The following is a 22,100-nucleotide window of genomic DNA, read 5'->3' as shown; positions in this document are numbered from 1 at the left end:
TGTGTTCAGTTTCTCCTGAATTCCCTATTGCATTTATTAGTGACTATCTTATATTTATGGCGCCGGGTTCTGTTCTTGCCCGCAAGTAGAAACATTTTCTCTACGTCTACGCTATCAAACCCTTTCATAATCTTCAAGGCCTCTTTCAGGTCATCCCTCAGTCTTCTCTTTTCTAGAGATCAAAACCCAGCCTCTTAAATCTTTTCTCAGTTCTGGTGGTCACTCCAGTAAATCTGTTTGCATGTTCTCCAGTACCTCTATACCTTATAATTTGGAGACCAAGGGGGCAAAATTGCTCCTGTCCTTCGGCCTCTTAATTTATAGGCCCTCAAATAATAACTTCATGGTGGGGCGGGCAATAATCAAGGGAATAATGGAGGCATGTGAAAAAGGAACGGCAGTAGTTATGGGGGATTTTAACCTACATATCGATTGGTCAAATCAAATCGCAGGGGGTAGCCTGGAGGAGGAATTCATAGAATGCATACGGGATTGTTTCTTAGAACAGTATGTAACAGAGCCTACAAGGGAGCAAGCCATTTTGGATCTGGTCCTGTGTAAAGAGACAGGAAAAATAAACGATCGCCTCGTAAAAGATCCTCTCGGAATGAGTGATCACAATATGGTTGAATTTGTAATACAGATTGAGGATGAGGAAGTTGTGTCAGAAACGAGAGTACTATGCTTAAACAAAGGGGACTACAGTGGGATGAGGGCAGAGTTGGCTAAAGTAGACTGGAAACAAGGACTAAACGGTGGCACAATTGAGGAACAGTGGAGGACTTTTAAGGAGCTCTTTCATAATGCGCAACAAAAATATATTCCAGTGAAAAAGAAGGGCGGCAAGAGAAGAGATAACCAGCCGTGGATAACCAAGGAAATAAAGGAAAGTATCAAATCAAAGACCAATGCGTATAAGGTGGCCAAAGTTAGTGGGAAACTAGAGGATTGGGAAGATTTTAAGCAACAGCAAAGAATGACTAAAAAAGCAATAAAGAAAGGGAAGATAGATTACGAAGGTAAACTTGCGCAAAACATAAAAACAGATCGTAAAAGCTTTTACAGATATATAAAACGGAAAAGAGTGACTAAAGTAAATGTTGGTCCCTTAGAAGATGAAAAGGGGGATTTAATAATGGGAAATGTGGAAATGGCTGAGACCTTAAACAATTATTTTGCTTCGGTCTTCACAGTGGAAGACACAAAAACCATGCCAAAAATTGCTGGTCATAGGAATGTGGGAAGGGAGGACTTTGAGATGATCGCTATCACTAGGGAGGTAGTGCTGGACAGACTAATGGGATTGAAGGTAGACAAGTCCCCTGGTCCTGATGAAATTCATCCCAGGGTATTAAAAGAGATGGCGGAAGTTAAAGCAGATGCATTTGTTATAATCTACCAAAATTCTCTGGACTCTGGGGAGGTACCAGCGGATTGGAGAGCAGCTAATGTAACGCCTCTGTTTAAAAAAGGGGGCAGACAAAAGGCAGGTAACTATAGGCCGGTTAGTTTAACATCTGTAGTGGGGAAAATGCTTGAAACTATCATTAAGGAAGAAATAGCGGGACATCTAGATAGGAATAGTGCAATCAAGCAGACGCAGCATGGATTCATGAAAGGGAAATCATGTTTAACTAACTGACTGGAATTCTTTGAGGATATAACGAGCATGGTGGATAGAGGTGTACCGATGGATGTGGTGTATTTAGATTTCCAAAAGGCATTCGATAAGGTGCCACATAAAAGGTTACTGCAGAAGATAAAGGTACGCGGAGTCAGAGGAAATGTATTAGCATGGATAGAGAATTGGCTGGCTAACAGAAAGCAGAGAGTCGGGATAAATGGGTTCTTTTCCGGTTGGAAATCAGTGGTTACTGGTGTGCCACAGGGATCAGTGCTGGGACCACAACTGTTTACAATATACATAGATGACCTGGAAGAGGAGACAGAGTGTAGTGCAACAAAATTTGCAGATGACACTAAGATTAGTGGGAAAGCGGGTTGTGTAGAGGACTCAGAGAGGCTGCAAGGAGATTTGGATAGGTTAAGCGAATGGGCTAAGGTTTGGCAGATGGAATACAATGTTGGAAAGTGTGAGGTCATCCATCTTGGGAAAAAAAACAGTAAAAGGGAATATTATTTGAATGGGGAGAAATTACAACATGCTGTGGTGCAGAGGGACCTGGGGGTCCTTGTGCATGAATCCCAAAAGGTTAGTTTGCAGGTGCAGCAGGTAATCAGGAAGGCAAATGGAATGTTGGCCTTCATTGCTAGAGGGATGGAGTACAAAAGCAGGGAGGTGTTGCTGCAACTGTATAAGGTATTGGTAAGGCAGCACCTGGAGTACTGCGTGCAGTTTTGGTCACCTTACTTAAGGAAGGATATACTAGCTTTGGAAGGGGTACAGAGACGATTCACTCGGCTGATTCGAGAAATGAGGGGGTTAACTTATGATGATAGATTGAGTAGACTGGGTCTTTACTCGTTGGAGTTCAGAAGGATGAGGGGTGATCCTATAGAAACATTTAAAATCATGAAAGGGATAGACAAGATAGAGGCAGAGAGGTTGTTTCCACTGGTCGGGGAGACTAGAACTCGGGGGCACAGCCTCAAAATACGGAGGATCCAATTTAAAACCGAGTTGAGAAGGAATTTCTTCTCCCAGAGGGTTGTGAATCTGTGGAATTCTCTGCCCAAGGAAGCAGTTGAGGCTAGCTCATTGAATGTATTCAAGTCACAGATAGATAGATTTTTAACCAATAAGGGAATTAAGGGTTACGGGGAGAGGGCGGGTAAGTGGAGCTGAGTCCACGGCCAGATCAGTCATGATCTTATTGAATGGCGGAGCAGGCTCGAGGGGCTAGATGGCCTACTCCTGTTCCTAATTGTTATGTTCTTATGTTCTTAACACCGGAAATTGGCGGCCACGCTGCGGAGTGCAATGGCCACCGACCTCCGTGTAATGGCCGCCGTTATCAAAGTTCTGCTCCCGATTTACCCCGGCGGTGACCCGCTCCACCCCTATCGCTCCGCTGCTGCCGACCCGTGTGAAGCACGTCATCACAGTGCGCACCGCCAATCCACCCCCACCCCCGCCCACGGCGAAATTCCACCGTGAAAATCTTCGGCCCGCCCGGCGGTGTCAAAACCTGTTTTTTTCCCCGGTGGTGCAGTGAGGCTGTGGCCTTCTGCAGCAGTGGTGCAGCGTCCCTTAATGGGGAGGGCGCAATGCGGTGGCCGCCATGTTTTTTTTTGTCGGCCGACTGCCATGTCGGCCCGACAATTATACCCCTGGGTTCGGCCGGGTTGCCAACAGGCCGCCTGGCACCCCGTCTTGAGTGCCGGGCTACTGGCCCGGCCGAAACCTTCTCTGGGGACCCAGTGGACCCAAGTTTTAAGATCGTGGAGGCTCTCCCCTTTAAGTGAGACAGTCGTACGGGGAGAGCCGTGGTGGTGTGGCGCCACGATGACGTAATCGCGGCGGACACTCCGCATCGCCCCCAACTTCTGCCCGTCTCGAGTTGCCACCACCCCCATTAAAAGCGACTTCCGGATCCAAATATTAAAAAAACCAACAAAGAGCGGAATGTCACTCAAGAGGCGACCTCAACCATCGCTGTGGTAAAAACCATTGAAACGGGAGGATAATTTCGGCCCCCAGAACTGTTCACAGTACTCCAAGTGTTGTGTACTGGAATGGTGGAACATGGAGTGATGTAAGAGGGAATTTCCTTGGTGCTTAGCAACCGTGACTTAACTTTTCATGCATTGTTAATTGTGATTTAGGAGCACTGTTGTCACAGGATAAGATACCACTGTTGTCACAGGATAAGAGACCACTGTTGTCACAGGGTAAGAGACCACTGTTGTCACAGGGTAAGAGACCACTGTTGTCACAGGGTAAGAGACCACTGTTGCTTTGATACCAAATGCAATCAAAGCTGACGACCAATCTCACAAAATCCTAGAATGGATATGGCCATTTGGCCCATCGTGCCCGTGCTGGCTCTTTGCTTGAGCTATCCAATTAGACCCCTGTTCTTTCCCCATAGCTCTGTAAATTATTTTCCCTTCAAGTAGTTACCTTCAGGGACCTGAGCACCTAAATCTAGGCTGACACCCCAGTGCAGTGTTGAGGGAGTGCTGCACTGTCGGAGGTGCCGTCTTTCAGATGAGATATTAAACCGAGGCCCAGTCTGCTCTCTCAGGTGGATGTAAAAGATCCCACGGCACTATTTCAAAGAACAGCAGGGGAGTTCTCCCCGGTGTCCTGGCCAATATTTATCCCTCAATCAACATAACAAAAAAACTGACTATCTGGTTATTATCACATTGCTGTTTGTGGGAGCTTGCTGTGCGCAAATTGGCTGCCGCGTTTCCCACATTACAACAGTGACTACACTCCAAAAGTACTTCATTGGCTGAAAAGTGCTTTGAGACATCCGGTGATCGTGAAAGGTGCTATATAAATGCAAGTCTGTCTTTTCTTTCAACGAATGCCACCTTCAAGAAATGTGTTTGAATCTCGAAGGAAAGGACACCCTTATAACCCAGGAACTCTCCCTTGATCTTCAGTTTTCTACTTACTGATCCTTTATATGTGCAGGGGGGGGGGGGGGGAAATAGATTTTTTTTTACATGGTGCTGCACTCCAAAAGAACCTCTGAGACATTCTGAGGATGTGATTTGGAATGGTGTAAACGAAGTTGATTTTAACAACTTGCATTTATATAGTGTCATTAAATGTAGTAAAATATCCCAAAACGCTTCACAGGAGCGCTATCAAACAAAATCTGACACGGAGCCACATAAGGAGATATTAGGGAAGATGAGCAAAAGCTTGGTCAAAGAGGGAGGTTTTAAGTAGCATCTTAAAGGAGAAGAGAGAGGTGGAGAGGTTTAGGCAGGGAGTTCCAGAGCTTGGGGCCTAGGCAACAGAAGGCAAGGCCACCGATGGCACGAAAGATCTCGGAGGGTTGTACGGCCAGAGGAGACAAAAGATTGCATCCTGTTTCACACCTTATGCAGTTGCAATGTTTGCCATTACTTGTTTTCAGTGGTTGTGTTCGCCTGCACAAGATTCTGAAATAAAATGACTGCTTTTGGTGGTTTCACAGGAAGTACATTTTTGAGCTTTAGCACATTAGTGAAGTATTCTGGTTATGGTTCCATCACTGCTGATGCAGCAATTTATTGTAACAAAGTAAGCATATCCCCCCCAAATATTAAAAACATACTTGGCTTACGTGCCATTTTTCTTGGGAGGGTATTAGTATCGAGGAGTGAAACAAGGTCCTTTGAGCAGCAAGCAGGGGACCGTGGTTTCTGATGTAGGGTGGAGGTGGGATTTATTCACCTAAGGGGTCCACACACTTACCTCCCCTGCTGCCCTCTCCCCCCATCCTCCCCTCCACATCCCTCACCACCCCCTCCCCTCCTCCTCCCCCACCACCCCCCCTCCTCCTGCATCCCCTCCCCCCCACCTCCCTCGCCACCCCCTCCCCTCCTCCTCCCCCACCACACCCTCCCCTCCTCCTCCCTCACCACCACCTCCCCCTGCCTCCCCCACCACCCCCTCCCCTCCACCTCCCTCACCACCCCCTCCCCTCCACATCCCTCACCAACCCCTCCCCCTGCCTCCCCCACCGCCCCCTCCCCTCTACATCCCCCACCACCCCCTCCCCTCTACATCCCCCACCACCCCCTCCCCTCTACATCCCCCGCCACCCCCTCCCCTCTACATCCCCCACCGCCCCCTCCCCTCTACATCCCCCACCACCCCCTCCCCTCCACCTCCCTCACCACCCCCTCCCCCTGCCTCCCCCACCACCCCCTCCCCTCCACCTCCCTCACCACCCCCTCCCCTCCACATCCCTCACTACCCCCTCCCCCTGCCTCCCCCACCACCCCCTCCCCTCCACCTCCCTCACCACCCCCTCCCCTCCACATCCCTCACCAACCCCTCCCCCTGCCTCCCCCACCGCCCCCTCCCCTCTACATCCCTCACCACCCCCTCCCCCCTGCCTCCCCCACCACCCCTTCCCCCCCCCACCTCTCTCACCACTCCCTCCCCCCCGCCTCCCTCACTACTCCCTCCCCCCCACCTCCCTCACCACTCCCTCCCTCCCACCACCCTCACCACCCCTTCCCCTCCACCTCCCCCACCACCCCCTCCCCTCCACCTCCCTCACCACCCCCTCCCCTCCACCTCCCCCACCACCCCCTCCCCTCCACCTCCCTCACCACCCCCTCCCCTCCACATCCCTCACTACCCCCTCCCCTCCACATCCCTCACCGCACACTCCCCGTGCCTCCCCCACCATCCCCTCCCCTCCCACCATCCCCTTCTCCCCCCCACCTCCCTCACCACTCCCTCCCCCACCTCCCTCCCCCCCACCTCCCTCACCACCCCCTCCCCTCCACATCCCTCACTACCCCCTCCCCTCCACCTCCCTCACCGCACACTCCCCGTGCCTCCCCCACCATCCCCTCCCCTCCCACCATCCCCTTCTCCCCCCCACCTCCCTCACCACTCCCTCCCCCACCTCCCTCCCCCCCACATCCCTCACCACCCCCTCCCCCCCACCTCCCTCACCACCCCCTCCCTTCCACATCCCTCACCACCCCCTCCCCTCCACATCCTTCACCACCCCCTCCCCTCCACATCCCTCACCACCCCCTCCCCTCCACCTCCCTCACCACACACTCCCCCTGCCTCCCCCACCATCCCCTCCCCTCCCACCATCCCCTTCCCTCCCCCACCTCCCTCACCACTCCCTCCCCCCTGCCTCCCCCACCACCCCCTCCCCTCCACATCCCTCACCACCCCCTCCCCTCCACCTCCCTCACCACACACTCCCCCTGCCTCCCCCACCATCCCCTCCCCTCCCACCATCCCCTTCCCTACCCCACCTCCCTCACCACTCCCTCCCCCCTGCCTCCCCCACCACCCCCTCCCTTCCACATCCCTCACCACCCCCTCCCCTCCACCTCCCTCACCACTCCCTCCCCCCTGCCTCCCCCCTGCCTCCCCCACCACCCCCTCCCTTCCACATCCCTCACCACCCCCTCCCCTCCACATCCTTCACCACCCCCTCCCCCTGCCTCCCCCACCACCCCCTCCCCTCCATATCCCTCACCACCCCCTTCCCCTGCGTCCCCCACCACCCCCTCCCTTCCACATCCCTCACCACCCCCTGCCCTCCAAATCCCCCACCACCCCCTCCCCTCCACATCCCTCACCATCCCCTCCCCCCCCCACCTCCCTCACCACCCCCTCCCCTCCACATCCCCCACCACCCCCTCCCCTCCACATCCCCCACCACCCCCTCCCCTCCACATCCCCCACCACCCCCTCCCCTCCACATCCCCCACCACCCCCTCCCCTCCACATCACTCACCACCCCCTCCCCTCCACATCCCCCACCACCCCCTCCCCTCCACATCACTCACCACCCCCTCCCCTCCACATCCCCCACCACCCCCTCCCCTCCACATCCCTCACCACTCCCTCTCCTCCATCTCCCTCACCACCCCCTCCCCCACCTCCCCCACCATCCTCTCCCCCCACCTCCCTCACCACCCCCTCCCCCTGCCTCCCCCACCACCCCTCCCCTCCACATCCCACACCACCCCCTCCCCTCCACATTCCTCACCACCCCCTCCCCCTACCTCCCCTACCACCCCCTCCCCTCCACATCCCCTCCCCTCCACATCCCTCACCATCCCTCCCCCTTCCTCATCACCCCCTCCCCTCCACATCCCTCACCATCCTCTACACCCGCATCCCTCACCATCCTCTCCCCCCGCCTCCCTCACCACCCCCTCCCCTCCACCTCCCTCACCATTCTCTTCCCCCCGCCTCCCTCACCACCCCCTCCCCTCACCCCCCTCCCCTTCCATTGGGCATATCTCTGTCACTTACTGCTTTTTCTATTAATTGTTTGTTGAACAAGGACGATACCAGAAATGAGACGTTATAACTAAGATTGAACAGACTGGGCGCTTTTTGTCTGGAAAAGAGAAGACTGAGGGGGTGACCTAATAGAGGTCTTTAAAATGATGCAAGGGTTTGATAGGGTAGACGTGGAGAAGATGTTCCCACTTGTTTCGGGCGGGGGGGTGAACACAAATTTAACGTATGGATACTGTAAAGTGTGCACCTGTCAGTATCCTCACAGGTTGGTAAAGCTGTTGCATTGAGAGTGGCTGAGCCAGTCATGTGATGTTCACAAGACTCAATAAAACCCCAGCCAGTTGGGTCTGGGTCATCCACGATGAGGTACGCAGTTGTGAGCCTAGTAGATGAACTGGTAATGTGTCGTGTGATTGTTAAACCTTTGTTAATAAACCGATTAGTTCTTAATAGCAATGTGTTGCTATGAATTCTTAAGCAAAGAACCCGTGAAGCAAATACATTACAGCTACCACACGGAGTAGTTGAAGGAGAAGTTAGATAAGTACATGAGGGAGAAAGGAACCTAATGATAGGGTGAGATGACATGGGGCAGGAGGAGGTGTGTGTGGAGCAGAAACACTGGCATGGATCAGTTGGGCCGAATGGTCTGTTTCCGTGCTGTACCTCTCGTGTAACGGGGAGCTGTAAACTTGCAAGCCTGAAACACATCAAAGCAGCTGGCGGAGTCACCAAGTCTCTGTTGGTAAACGGAGCCCCATTGCATTAAAAGATCTTTAAATCAGCCTCGCTCCTTTGCACCGTGTAAAAGTAGCTGACGTTACAGAACTGCAGCTTGTGCTTCCGAACGATCGCTCATTACATAAGAACACAAGAAATAGGAACATGAGTAGGCCATATGGCCCCTCGAGCCTGCTCCGCCATTCAATAAGATCATGGCTGATCTGATCATGGACTCAGCTCCACTTCCCCGCCCGCTCCCCATAACCCCTTATTCCCTTATCATTTAAGAAACTGTCTATTTCTGTCTTAAATTTATTCAATGTCCCAGCTTCCACAGCTCTGTGAGGCAGCGAATTCCACAGATTTACAACCCTCTGAGAGAAGAAATTTCTCTTCATCTCTGTTTTAAATGGATGGCACTTAATTCTAAGATCATGCCCCCTAGTTCTAGTCTCCCCCATCAGTGGAAACATCCTCTCTGCATCCACCTTGTCGAGCCCCCTCATAATCTTATAAGTTTCAATAAGATCACCTCTCATTCTTCCGAATTCCAATGAGTAGAGGCCCAGCCTACTCAACCATCCCTCATAAATCAACCCCCTCATCTCTGGAATCAACCTGGTGAACCTTCTCTGAACTGCCTCCAAAGCAAGTATATCCTTTCGTAAATATGGAAACCAAAACTGCACGCAGTATTCTGGCCCCTTAAGCAGCATCTCTGCACCATTTCAGACACACACACATTGCAATAAGAAAAACAAAGGTACCGGTCAGACTTTTGGTTTAAGATATCTCTTTGTGAATTTTGTGTTCATCAAAGTGGCCCAGGTTGCCATTTTCCCAATTCTTGGCCCCGCTATCCTGGGCCTCTGCAAGTGAGAGTACTAATGAATTGCTAAATTAGGGATAGTTTTCTGCTGTGGGTCCGTGGCCCTTGATGAGTTGGATTGATACAGTGCAAACTCATTTCACAAAGCATCCATACAGCCAACAGACAGAGCAGATGTCATCCTATCATTCTGGCTAGCAGTCCTCCCTCAACCTTCAGCACAAAAAAATAGATTATTCATTCATTTGCTGTTTTTCTTGTGTACATTGGCTGCCACAATTTTCTACATAACACATGCACTCCAAAAAAACCGTTGGGACATTGCGAGGATGTTGATTTGGAACGGTGCAAACACTAGTGTGGGGATGAGTTTTAATGAACAGAGTCTGAAGTTCTCAGCAAGCTTAATGTGGTGGCAAACACATTAAGATTATTGCTGCTGGAGTTTTGGGGTTAAATCTGCCACTCTTGACTTGACTATTCCAACGCACTCCTGCTGGCCTCCCACGTTCTACCCTCCGTAAGCTGATTTCATCCAAAACTCTGCTGCCCGTGTCCTAACTCACATCCAGTCCCGCTCACCTATCCTTGTTTTTAAATTCCTCCATGGCCTCACCCCTCCCTATCTGTAATTTCCTACAACCCTCCGAGATCGCTGCGTCCCTCCAATTCTGGCCTCTTGAGCATCGCTGATTTTCTTTGCTCCACCATTGGCAGCCGTGCTTTCAACTGCATTGGGCCCATAAGCTCTGAAATTCTCTCCCTGAATCTATCCGCTTCTCTACCTCTCTCTCCGCCTCTCTACCTCTCTCTCCACCTCTCTACCTCTCTACCTCTCTCTCTCCCGCCTATGAGGCGCGCCTTAAAACCTACTTTTTTGACCAAGCTTTTTGGTCACCTGTCCAGAGTCAAATGTTATTTGATAACGCTCCTGTGAAGCACCTTGGGGGGTTCTACTATGTTAAAGGCGCTATATAAATATAAGTAATGTTTGTTGATTGCCTCTATTGTCCTATCTGGATCGGAGCAATCACAGTCGAGAGAAGGGGGAACAAAGGCAGGCGAGAGAGGAGCGCTTATTCTCTTCCTGACTCACAAGGAAACCTTAAAAATATTAGATGCACTTACGTTCTGAGACATTGCTCTGATTTTAACCAGGATGTGCCCCGTTCTCGTCGGGCTTGGCAGGTGGGGAGTGTGGGGATTTAATATCGGGCCTTGTATCTCAGCAGTTGATTCCGGAGATGAGGGGGTTGACTGATGAGGATAGGTTGAGTAGTTTGGGCCTATACACATTGGAATTCAGAAGAATGAGAGGAGATCTTATTGAAACATATAAGATAATGAGGGGGCTTGACAAGGTGGATGCAGAGAGGATTTTTCCACTCATAGGGGAAACTAAAACTAGGGGACATAGTCTCAGAGTAAGAGGCCACCCATTTAAAACTGAGATGAGGAGAAATTTCTTCTCTGAAGCTTGTAAATTTGTGGAATTCTCTGACCCAGAGAGATGTGGAGGCTGGGTCATTGAATATATTTAAGGCATAGATAGATTTTTGAGCGGTTAGGGAGTAAAGAGTTATGGGGAGCGGGCAGGGAAGTGGAACCGTGTCCATGATCAGATCAGCCATGATCTTATTGAATGGCGGAGCAGGCTCGAAGGGTCAAATGGCCGACTCCTGCACCTATTTCTTATGTTCTTGAGTGTAAGGCAGAATGCTGCCGTTAGATTGTGAAGAGTGGGAAGGTTGTTAGTTGCTCGCGGAGTGCTGACGGGTATATGCTGTGTTGCAGTGTTGTAGCTGGGTCAGCGACCAGCAAAGAGGCAACCGGAGCATTTAACATTGCACAAACCTGACAAGGTAGTGCTCATCGCTGACAGGAAAATAACAGTCGTCGCATGCTCGCTGAGAGAGAAGCTTCAATGCATCTCTCTCATGTGCCTTCCAAAATCTCCGCCCCAGAGGGCTGGGGATGCTTAGTCGTTGAATATATTCAAGACCTGAGATCAATAGATTTTTGGGCATTAAGGGACTCGAGGTATACGGGGACAGAGCAGGAAAGCAACGCCTCGATTTCAAAAATCTCCTCAGTTTTTCAGTGCTCGGTTGGTAAATGAACCGCTCACTGTTATACTGAGCCATATACACCCAAGGCAGAGGCCAAGTCTGAGATAGATGATAGCTAAGGTGGCATAAGGGTGCTACAAATGATCTTATTACTCCTGCACTGAAACCCTCATCCATGTCATTATTACTTCTAGACTTGACTACATTGGCTTCTATTTAAGCAACGTCACAAGTTCAAAATTCTTATCCTTGTTTTCAAATCCCTCAATGTCCTCGCCCTCCCTATCTCTGTAATCTCCTCCAGCCCTACAACCCCCCCCCCCCTCCCCCGAGATGTCTGCGCTCCTCTAATTCTGCCCTCTTGAGCATCCCTGATTGCGAGCATAGCGAGAGGATTTGAGTATAGGAGCAGGGAGGTCTTACTGCAGTTGTGCAGGGCCTTGGTGAGGCCACACCTTGAATATTGTGTACAGTTTTGTTCTCCTAATCTGAGGAAGGACATCCTTGCTATTGAGGGAGTGCAGCGAAGGTTCACCAGACTGATTCCCGAGATGGCAGGACTGGAATATGAAGAAAGACTGGATCGACTAGGCTTATATTCACTGGAATTTAGAAGAATGAGAGGGGATCTCATAGAAACCTATAAAATTCTGACAGGATTGGACAGGTTAGATGCAGGAAGAGTGTTCCCGATGTTGGGGAAGTCCAGAACCAGGGGTCTAAGGGTAAGGCGCAAGCCATTTAGGACCTAGATGAGGAGAAACTTCTTCACTCAGAGAATTGTGAACCTGTGGAATTCTCTACCACAGAAAGTTGTTGAGGCCAGTTCGTTAGATATATTCAAAAGCAAGTTAGATGTGGCCCTTACGGCTAAAGTGATCAAGGGGTATGGAAAGCAGAAATGGGCTACTGAAGTTGCATGATCAGCCATGATCATATTGAATGGTGCTGCAGGCTCAAATGGCCGAATGGCCTGCTCCTGCACCTATTTTCTATGTTTCTATGTAATCGCTCAACCATTGGTGGCCGTGCCTTCTGTTGCCTGGGCCCCAAGCTCTGGAACTCCCTCCCTAAACCTCTCCACCTCTCTTTCCTCCTTCAAGACGCTCCTTAAAACCAACTCTTTGACCAAGCTTTTGGTCACCTGCCCTAATTTGTCCTTATGTCGCTCGGTGTCAAACTTTTTATCCATTAATACTCATGTGAAGCGCTTTGGGACATTTCACTACGTTAAAGGCGCTATATAAATACATGTTGTTGTTGAAAGTGAAGTTGAGGTAGATCAGTCATAATCTTATTGAATAGTAGAGCAGGCTCGAGGGGCCGTATGGCCGACTCCTGCTTCTATTTCTTATGTTCATATCATGTAAACTGTCATGCAAATAATGTCATTTTAAAATGTAATCTCAAGAAACCAGAATTACCTCTTTAATAGTGTAGAATTAAATTCATAATTCACACTGTGAGATATGGTTTTAGTACAACACTGTAGAACTTCCAGCTTTATTAATTGTCTCCTGGAGATTGGTGCTATGCCAATGGAAGCTTTAAGAGGCTTATTACTGTAATGTATTTGCTTCATGGTTTCTTTACCTAACATTTCATAGGAACACATTGCTATTAAGAACATAAGAAATAGGAGCAGGAGTAGGCCATTTGGCCCCTCGAGCCTGCTCCGCTCGTTGTTTTATTAACAAAGGTTTAACAATCACACTACACATTACCAGTTCATTGACTAGTCTCAGAACTGCATACCTCATCGTGGATGACCTAGAACCAACTGACTGGGGTTTTATGGAGTCTTGTGAACATCATGTGACTGGCTAAGCCACTCACAATGCAACAGCTCTACGACTCTTTTAATTGTAACTTTAAATCAAGTGCCCCCTTTTGACAAGGGCACGAGAACCCATTAATTTAGAAATTAACTGGGAACTTTGCCAATCAAATTAAAGTTTGGTTGCCGGGGGTGATGATGCACTCCAGTCCCTCCAGCACCTACCTCTCACAGAAGGACGCGAGCGTACCGGTGGACACTGCGTGCTCCATCTCCAGGGACACCTTGGCGCAAACATAGCCGCGGAAGAGAGGCAGGCAGTCGGGTTGAACGACCCCCTTGACCGCCCGTTGCCTGGACCCGGTTGATGGCCACCTTGGCCAGGCCCAGGAGCAGCCCCACAAGGAGGCCTTCCGACCTGCCCGCTCCCCTCTGCACCGAATGCCCAAAGATCAGGAGCGTGGGACTGAAGTGCAGTCAAAAATCGAGGAGCAGCCCCTTCAAATAATGGAAGAGGGTCTGCAACCTCACGCACATTCAATAAAAACGTGGAACACGGACTCTTTCAGACCGCAGAAAATACAGGCGGCCTGGGAGCCCGTGAACCGACTTAAAAACTTATTGCACGGGACTGCTCCATGCAACACCCTCCAGGCCAAGTCCCCAATAAATAGAGGGAGGACTCACGCGTAGAGTGCATTCCATTGGGCAACAGCTCCACAACTATTTTAAGTTGAAACAATAATCAAGTGCCCCCTGATTAAAGGGGGGGCACTAAAACTGACACATTAAATAAATTAAACTTTGGACATTAAACTTAAATCAAATTAAAATTTGGTTGCCGGTGGTGGTGATGCACTGCAGTCCCTCCAGCGTCCACCTCTCGTGGAAGGCCGCGAGCGTACCAGGAGCCTGTGCGTATGCTCACAGGTGCATACATTACAACTACATCAGTCGTCCAAAGAACCAAGACACAGGAAGCGGCAGAAGGAAATAGAGACAGGATCGGCAGCTCTGATTGGACACATTCCTGGAGGTTTCATCACATGACCTTCAATTGCCCCGCCCCACCCAGTCAAACAGCCTTTATCACCCTACACTATCTCCAATATTTTTACAATTAATAAACAAAAACTGAGAAAAAGCACCAATGCCCCTCTGGTTTCTCCCCCGGGGTGCCTGCGGCAGTGTCCAGGAGATTCACGTTTTTTTAAATTCCTGGAGGCACCAGGACAATCCTGGAGGGTTGGCAGCCCGAAGCCAAAGCGTCACTCCAACTCCACTCCCAGGGATCTTCTCGCAGCCCGAGTGACCAGCCCAGGAAATCTACGGAAAGTAACGCGTGGATCTGGAACCTCCTGGGGCCTGCTTGCTCACCCACGTGGGGTCCGAGAGGAACTTTGCTCAGGATTCCTCAATAGGCGACAAGTCCCTCTTTTACTTCCTTCATTCTGCCATTGGTGGACGTGCCTGCAGCCACCTTGGCTGGAGGAGGTTACAGAGACGAAGGCGTTATGTAAATGCACAATGTTGTTATTGTCAATGCCACGTGTGTTGTCTCTGCGCCGCTCGATTTTATCAATATTACTGTGGTCATTGCTCCTGCCTCGCCTTTCTCCTAAGTTCCAAATGCTCCATCCAACATTGTCCTCATCTTCTTGAATCCTCGCTGTGTGTTGAACATAAGAACAGCAGAAATAGGAGCAGAAGTTGGCCATATGGCCCCTAGAGCCTGTTTCGCCATTCAATGAGATTATGACTGATCTTCGACCTCAATTCCACTTTCCCGCCCAATCCCCATATCCCTTGATTCTCCTAGAGTTCAAAAACCTAACTATCACAGCCTTGAATATACTCAATGATTCAACATCCACAGCCCATTGGGGTAGAGAATTCCAAAGATTCACAAACACTTATCCTGAGACTATGACCCTGTGTTCTAGGCAAGCAAGCCAGGGAAACAACCTCTCAGCATTTACCGTGTCATTACCTCTCAAAATCTTATATGCTTCAATGAGATCATCTCTCATTCTTCTAAACTCCAGAGTATTTTCCCAATCTACTCAATCTCTCTTCATAGGGCAACCCTCTCATCCCAGGAATCAATCCAATGAACCATCGTTGCACCACTTCTAAGATAACTATATCCTTCCTCAGATAAGGAGACCAAAACTGTGCACTTTATTCCAGATGTGGTCTCACCAAAGCCCTGTACAATTATAGCCAGACTTTTTGCTCTGTCTCTGACTCTAAACTCACACATACCCAGGATTGTAGAAAACTTCAATTCTCTCGGTCTTTGCTTCCATCTACAATCTAAACCCCTGCCCCCGCCCCCCAAATTTGGTGTTGTCTAGACACTCCTTGATTTCCCTCATTTATTTCCTGTGGTGGGTTTCTGCACTGAACCTTCCTCCCAGGTTTCTCAATTAACAAACATTCTCACAATCTGTAAAGATCTGTTCGTGATCAGCCAGTTACTGTCTCATCTTACCCATAAAAAAATCTTTGCAGTACTTTGATCACAACTCGAGTTTTTATTCAATTGCGTACATAAGGGACTTCCGGGAGGACATGCAGTTCTGTGTGTTGCAAGGTCATACACAAATCTATAAGTAATGAATATTTATTTGCTTTAGATCTTTGGAATGATGTAAATGGTTAATGCCTTTCATGCGGCGGAGCACGATCGAGCAGGTTGATTTTTCATAGATGCAGTTGGAACGGGATTAGATTGATTGCAGTACTTCATCTAAGCATTTCCACCATAATTAATCCTCCTTTGTAGAACAATCATGGATGATTGCAGACTCAAGATGGCAGCTCACAATGTCAATAGCATTGAGTGAGCTGTCCAGACCAGGAAAGGCCAAGGTTCGATCCCTGGCCCGATCAATTTGAGTTCTTGGCACCACAATTTACCCGAGTGCTCCAGGGTACCGAGGGAAAAAAATCAGCCAGGCTTTCCACATCTTCCTTCAGTCCATGTTGGAAGGTGTGTGTGGCTTTGGGCAAAGACAAGATTAAGCTTGGCTGTGGTGCTCTCCTCCTCATCATCATGGGCAGTCCCTCGAAATTGAGAAGACTTGCTTCCACTCTAAAAGTGAGTTCTTCGGTGACTGAACAGTCCAATACAGAAATTACAGTTTCTGTCACAGGTGGGACAGACAGTGGTCGAAGGAAAGGGTGGGTGGGGAGTCTGGTTTGCCGCACGCTCCTTCCGCAGCCTGCGCTTGATTTCTGCATGCTCTCGGCGACGAGACTCGAGGTGCTCAGCGCCCTCCCGGATGTGCTTCCTCCACTTAGGGCGGTCTTTGGCCAGGGACTCCCAGGTGTCCGTGCTCTCCTCAGTTGTGTTGTCAATCGACACTCACTACTCATGATTACATGTGAAGAGTATGCCAGAGGGTTGCAATCGCCCCCCAGAAATAATTTCCGAGCAGGAGAGGAAGGGAAAAAGTTGGGAATGAAGCCATCTGCAACCTTGCGTTTTTTTTGTCCAAATTAGTGTCGATCTTTATACGTGCCAACCTAGAAAACTGGCACTAGCTGTCCAACAGCTTCAATTCTCATTGAAACATATAAAATTCTTAAAGGGCTTCACAGGGTAAATGCTGGGAGGATGTTTCCCCTGGCTGGGCAGTCCAGAACCAAGGGTCACAAGTCTCAGGATAAGGGGTCAGCCATTTAGGACTGAGATGAAGAGGAATTTCATCACTCAGAGGGTTGTGAATCTTTGGAGTTCTCTACTCCAGAGGGCTGTGGAGGCTCAGTCATAAGTATATTTGAGACAGAGATCAACAGATTTTTGGATATTAAAGGAATCAATGGATTATGTGTAGAAAATCAGCCATGATAATGAATGGCGGAGCAGGCTCAGAGGACAGAATGACCTATTCTTGCTCTTATTTCCTATGTTCTTATGTTCAATGAAGGAAACACAGATTTTGGATGAGCTTACATTTATGGAGGATGGGAGGGAGCATTTAAGTCTGTAAGTTGACACTGACATGGATAAGGGTTTCAGCAGCAAATGGGCTGTGGTGGGGATAGAGATGAGCACTGTTGAAGAATCAGTCTTTGGACGGTAATGGGGTTGGAAGCTTTACACTAAAAATGGTGCTTTCTGGCTAATTTAAGCGCACTTACGTTTCATTATTGGTAGATTATCAACCTAAAAAAATTGAAAAAGAAAAGTGCCATTTGTATTTTGCACTTCCACAGAAGTCACCTCAACAGTCACTCTCCAAAGTTCAACGCCCCTGCCCCAGTTCACAGCAGATTTGTCAGCTCCTGTGCCTGGCTCTATTGCATCACTTGTGTGCAACGCGGCGAGGAAAATAGGGAGCGGGGCGAGTAACGGAGCCGGCATGATTTAAAAAAAATCCATTTTAAGTTCATGAATGGAACATTGGGCGGGCTGCCTTACTATTGTGCGATGCTCCGCACTCGCTTGTCGTCTGTATGCTGCGCTCGGGCGATCGAACACAGCTGGGCAGAGCAGGAAAGTGAGGCCTACTCTAATCCATACAACATCCCACCCTTTGACAGACATCCCCTCCACCTCCAACCCTCTCGGTTCATAACTGCACTTTTTAAATTCTGCCCTCAACCCAACCTGCCGATTTTCTACTTCGCTCCGTAATGCAGCGCCACTCCAACCCCTATTCAAGTTCTCTGTCTTCACCATTGCCCCCCCCTCGATTTACCCTCGTATTCTTCTCCTCCTCCCACTTAGTTCAAATTTATACTCCTTTTCCACTCTCCCCATTCCAGCTGGCACTATTCTGTGCCACGCAGGTCCTGCCTGGCCAATATTTATCCCTCAATCAACATTAACAAAAACAGATTATCTGGTCGTTATCACGTTGCTGTTTGTGGGAGCTTGCTGTGCGCAAATTGGCTGCCGCGTTTCCCCACATTACAACAGTGGCTACACTCCAAAAGTACTTCATTGGCTGTAAAGTGCCTTGAGACGTCCGGTGGTCGTGAAAGGCGCTATATAAAAAAATTTTTTCTCATTTCTGCTCTCGAAAGCCCTCTGTTCACATTGGTTCCCATACCTCCCCTAATATAGCCGGCACTCTCTTTGTATCAGCATCCGCTCTCCCCCCATTCTTATCTCCCTTCCTCTCTGTTCTGTGTTGCTCCTACCTGGTTTCTGTCACTAGTGGAATGATAGGTGGGACCTTCCGGTCTGGTGGAAAGGCCCACCCTGAGTATGTAGTGCCGGCATCCCTTCCATTAGTGGCAGGATTCTCATTGGAGTAGGATTACGGTCAGAGGGGCAAGGCCCACGCTCACTTTTGTGCAAAGCGTCCAAAATGGTGACGTCGGCATGAAACGCCAATGATTGGCAGGTATGTTTGTGCAAAATTATGGGATGTTTTTTTTAATCTGCACCTACAAGACCGTTCAAATTCACTTCACTTTGACGACAAAGAGAAGATTCTTTCCTTCCATTGGGCTGGGCTGGATTTGAGCAAACACCAATGGTAAAAAGGACATTGTTATGATGTACCTCACCATCTTGTCAAAATGCAACAAAATGAAGGGCGTTGTAAGACCAAATTTGTGACTTTAAAAGAGGTATTCAGTTTTTGTGCCGTAGCAAAAAATGTCAAATATTAACTCATTTGTCAACAGTTTGCAATTGTTCTAAGCTAATTGCACGAGCTGACTTTGGGTTAGTCTCAACTAAACCGATCAAAGGTCACTGAATAAACGCAGAACTATTGGGTCAAAACAACCTGCTCACATCTACCGAGAAGTTTTCAACACATAAATACTGTATTGCTAATGTTATGACTACAATGCTTGTACAATAAGTTGTCGTGTCAGCTGTAGCTCAGTGGGCAGCACACTCGCCTCTGAGTCAGAGGGTTGTGGGTTCAAGTCCCACTCCAGAGACTTGAGCACATAAATCTAGACTGACACTCCCAGTGCAGTGCTGAGGGAGTGCTGCACTGTCGGAGGTGCCGTCATTCACATGAGACGTTAAACCGAGGCCCCGTCTGCTCTCTCAGGTGAACGTAAAAGGCATTATTTCGAAGAAGAGCAGGGTAGTTATCCCTGGTGTCCTGGCCAATATTTATCCCTCAATCAACAAAACAAAAAATCTGGTCATAATCACATTGCTGTTTGTGGGAGCTTGCTGTGTGCACATTGGCTGCCGTGTTTCCCACATTACAACAGCGACTACACTTCAAAAGTACTTCATTGACTGTAAAGTGCTTTGAGACATCCGGTGATCGTGAAAGGCGCTATATAAATACAAGTCTTTCGTTCCTTTTACCGGAACCTCTGAGTTGATGCAAAAGCGATTCGGGGGATGACAAGTTTGCACCAATTAAATTATTAATGGAACATTATTTGAAAAAGAAATAGTAGGAATAAGATTAATACTTAAATATTCCTCATGTTTGAGACTAGACATTGAGTTCAACTATCACAAGCAAGCCTGAAGCTGCCTTCCCCCTTGTGCAGAAGTCACTGGATAGCAATCAGTAATGGGAATCCTGGCTAATTTCTTAAATCCCTTTCCTAGCACAGCATCAGAACAAAAGAAATAGGAGCAGGAACAGGCCATTCGGCCCCTCGAGCCTGCTCCGCCATTCAATAAGATCGTGGCTGATCTTCTATCTCAACTCCACTTTCTCATATCCCTTGATTCCCTTAATATTCAAAAATCTATCGATCTCTGTCTTGAATATACTCAAAGACTAAGCCTCCACAGCCCTCTGGAGAAATATCACCAACGATGCCTCCGAAAGATCCTGCAAATCCCCTGGGAGGACAGATGCATCAATGTCGGTGTTCTCGATCAGGCCAACATTCCCAGCATCGAAGCACTGACCACACTCGACCAGCTCTGTTGGGCGGATCACATTGTCCACATGCCGGACACAAGACTCCCAAACCAAACGCTCGACTCGGAACTCCTACAGGGCAAGCGATCCCCAGGTGGACAGAGGAAATGTTTCAAGGTCACCCTCAAAGCTTCCTTGATAAAGTGTAACATCCCCACTGACACTAGGGAGTCCCTGGCCAAAGACCGCCCTGGGTGGAAGAAGAGCAACTGGGAGAGTGCTGAACACTTCGAATCTCGTCGTCGAGAGCATGCAGAAAGGAGCGGAAGGAGCGTGTGGCAAACCAGACTCCCCACCCACCCTTTCCTCCAAAGACTGTCTGTCCCACCTGTGACAGAGACTGTAATTCCCATATTGGACTGTACAGTTACCTGAGAATTCACTTTTGGAATGGAAGCAAGTCTTCCTCGATTTCGAGGGACAGCCTATGATGATGATGATGATGATGATGGGTAGAGAATTTCAAAGATTCATCACCCTCAGTCCTAAATAGCCGACTCCTTATTCTGAGACTGTGATCCCTCAGCAACCCTGAGGCCTGTTGTAGGTCCCTAGGATTGATGCCAGATAACTCAGCACAGGTAAGGGATCAATTCTCGTGCTTTTTTCGGTTGTATACGGCTGAGTTCTGCATTGGAAAATACGCTTACCACCTATGCATTTGATAAAAGTGCCACATGATACGTTTGCCGGCAAAGTTGAAGCCTGTGGAATAAAAGGGACAGTGGCAACAGGAACACAAAATTGGTTAAGTGACAGGGAGCAGAGAGTAGTAGTGTAGTGGTGAACCGTTGTTTTTCGGACTGGAGGATGGAATACAGTGGTGTTCCCGGGCGTCGGTACTGGAACCACTGGGGGTATAAGTGCACAAATCGTTGAAGGTGGCAGGGCAGTTGAGAAAGCGGTTAAAAAAGCATATGGGGTCCTGGGCTTCATAAATAGAGGCATAGAGTACAAAAACAAGGAAATTATGATGAATCTTTATCAAACACTGGTTCGGCCTCTACTGAAGTATTGTGTCCAATTCTGGGCCCCGCACTGTAGGAAGGATGTGAAGGCCTTGGAGAGGGTGCAGAAAAGATTTACAAGAATGGTTCCAGGAATGAGGGACTTCAGTTACGTGGATAGACTGGAGAAGCTGGGGTTGTTCTCCTTGGAGCAGAGAAGTTTGAGAGGAGATTTGATTGAGGTGTTCAAAATCTTGAGGGGTCTAGACAGAGTAGATAGAGAGAAACTGTTCCCATTGGCGGAAGGGTCGACAACCAGAGGACACAGATTTCAGGTGATTGGCAGAACAACCAAAGGCGACATGAGGAAAAACTTTTTTTTACGCAGCGAGTGGTTAGGATCTGGAATGCACTGCTTGATGGGGTGGTGGAGGCAGGATTAAACGTGGCTTTCAAAAGAGAATTGGATAAGTACCTGAAGAATCAAAAATTGCAGGGCCACGGGGAAAGGGTGGGGGAGTGGGACTGGCTGAAGTGCTCTTGCAGAGAGCCGGCATGGGCTCGACGGGCCGAATGGCCTCCTTCTGTGCTGTAAGCATTCTATGATTCTGAGCCATCGGAGGAAGGAAACCCTGTTACATCTCTGACCCAGATGCAGTGTTTATTTTGTTTTTACACTGAATTACAAGGAGTCTAACTAAAGGGCTTTTCCAGCAACTGAAAAAAAAATTCCTCTTTGCAGTTGAAGACAAATGGAAATTAGCTGACTGCTAGCTCAGTACAAACATTGATTTTGGGCAGAACTGAGGTGCAATTATTCCCAAATCTATTTGTCAATTTTATGCTAGTTTCAAAAAAGCTGTTCTGTTAAAGGGACGTTTTCATGTATATGCGTTTGGCAGACCTTTTTTTAAAAAAATGCTTAAGTATGGAGAAGAGTGGTGCATCGTATTTGTCACGGTGGCGTTACG

The 22,100-nt window shown here is 48.8% G+C and overlaps 1 protein-coding gene across 1 annotated transcript in view; it reads right to left on the bottom strand.

The window, feature by feature from the left end:
- bace1 (beta-secretase 1) overlaps nucleotides 1-22,100 on the bottom strand; it is a 130,745-nt gene that overhangs the window by 107,565 nt on the left and 1,080 nt on the right. The gene's annotated exons all lie outside the window — the stretch shown is intronic.

The sequence above is a fragment of the Pristiophorus japonicus genome, chromosome 11, assembly GCF_044704955.1.
Source record: "Pristiophorus japonicus isolate sPriJap1 chromosome 11, sPriJap1.hap1, whole genome shotgun sequence".
Taxonomy (NCBI): domain Eukaryota; kingdom Metazoa; phylum Chordata; class Chondrichthyes; family Pristiophoridae; genus Pristiophorus; species Pristiophorus japonicus.
Note: the sequence above shows the minus strand (reverse complement) of the source record. Positions and strands in the feature narration are given on the sequence as shown.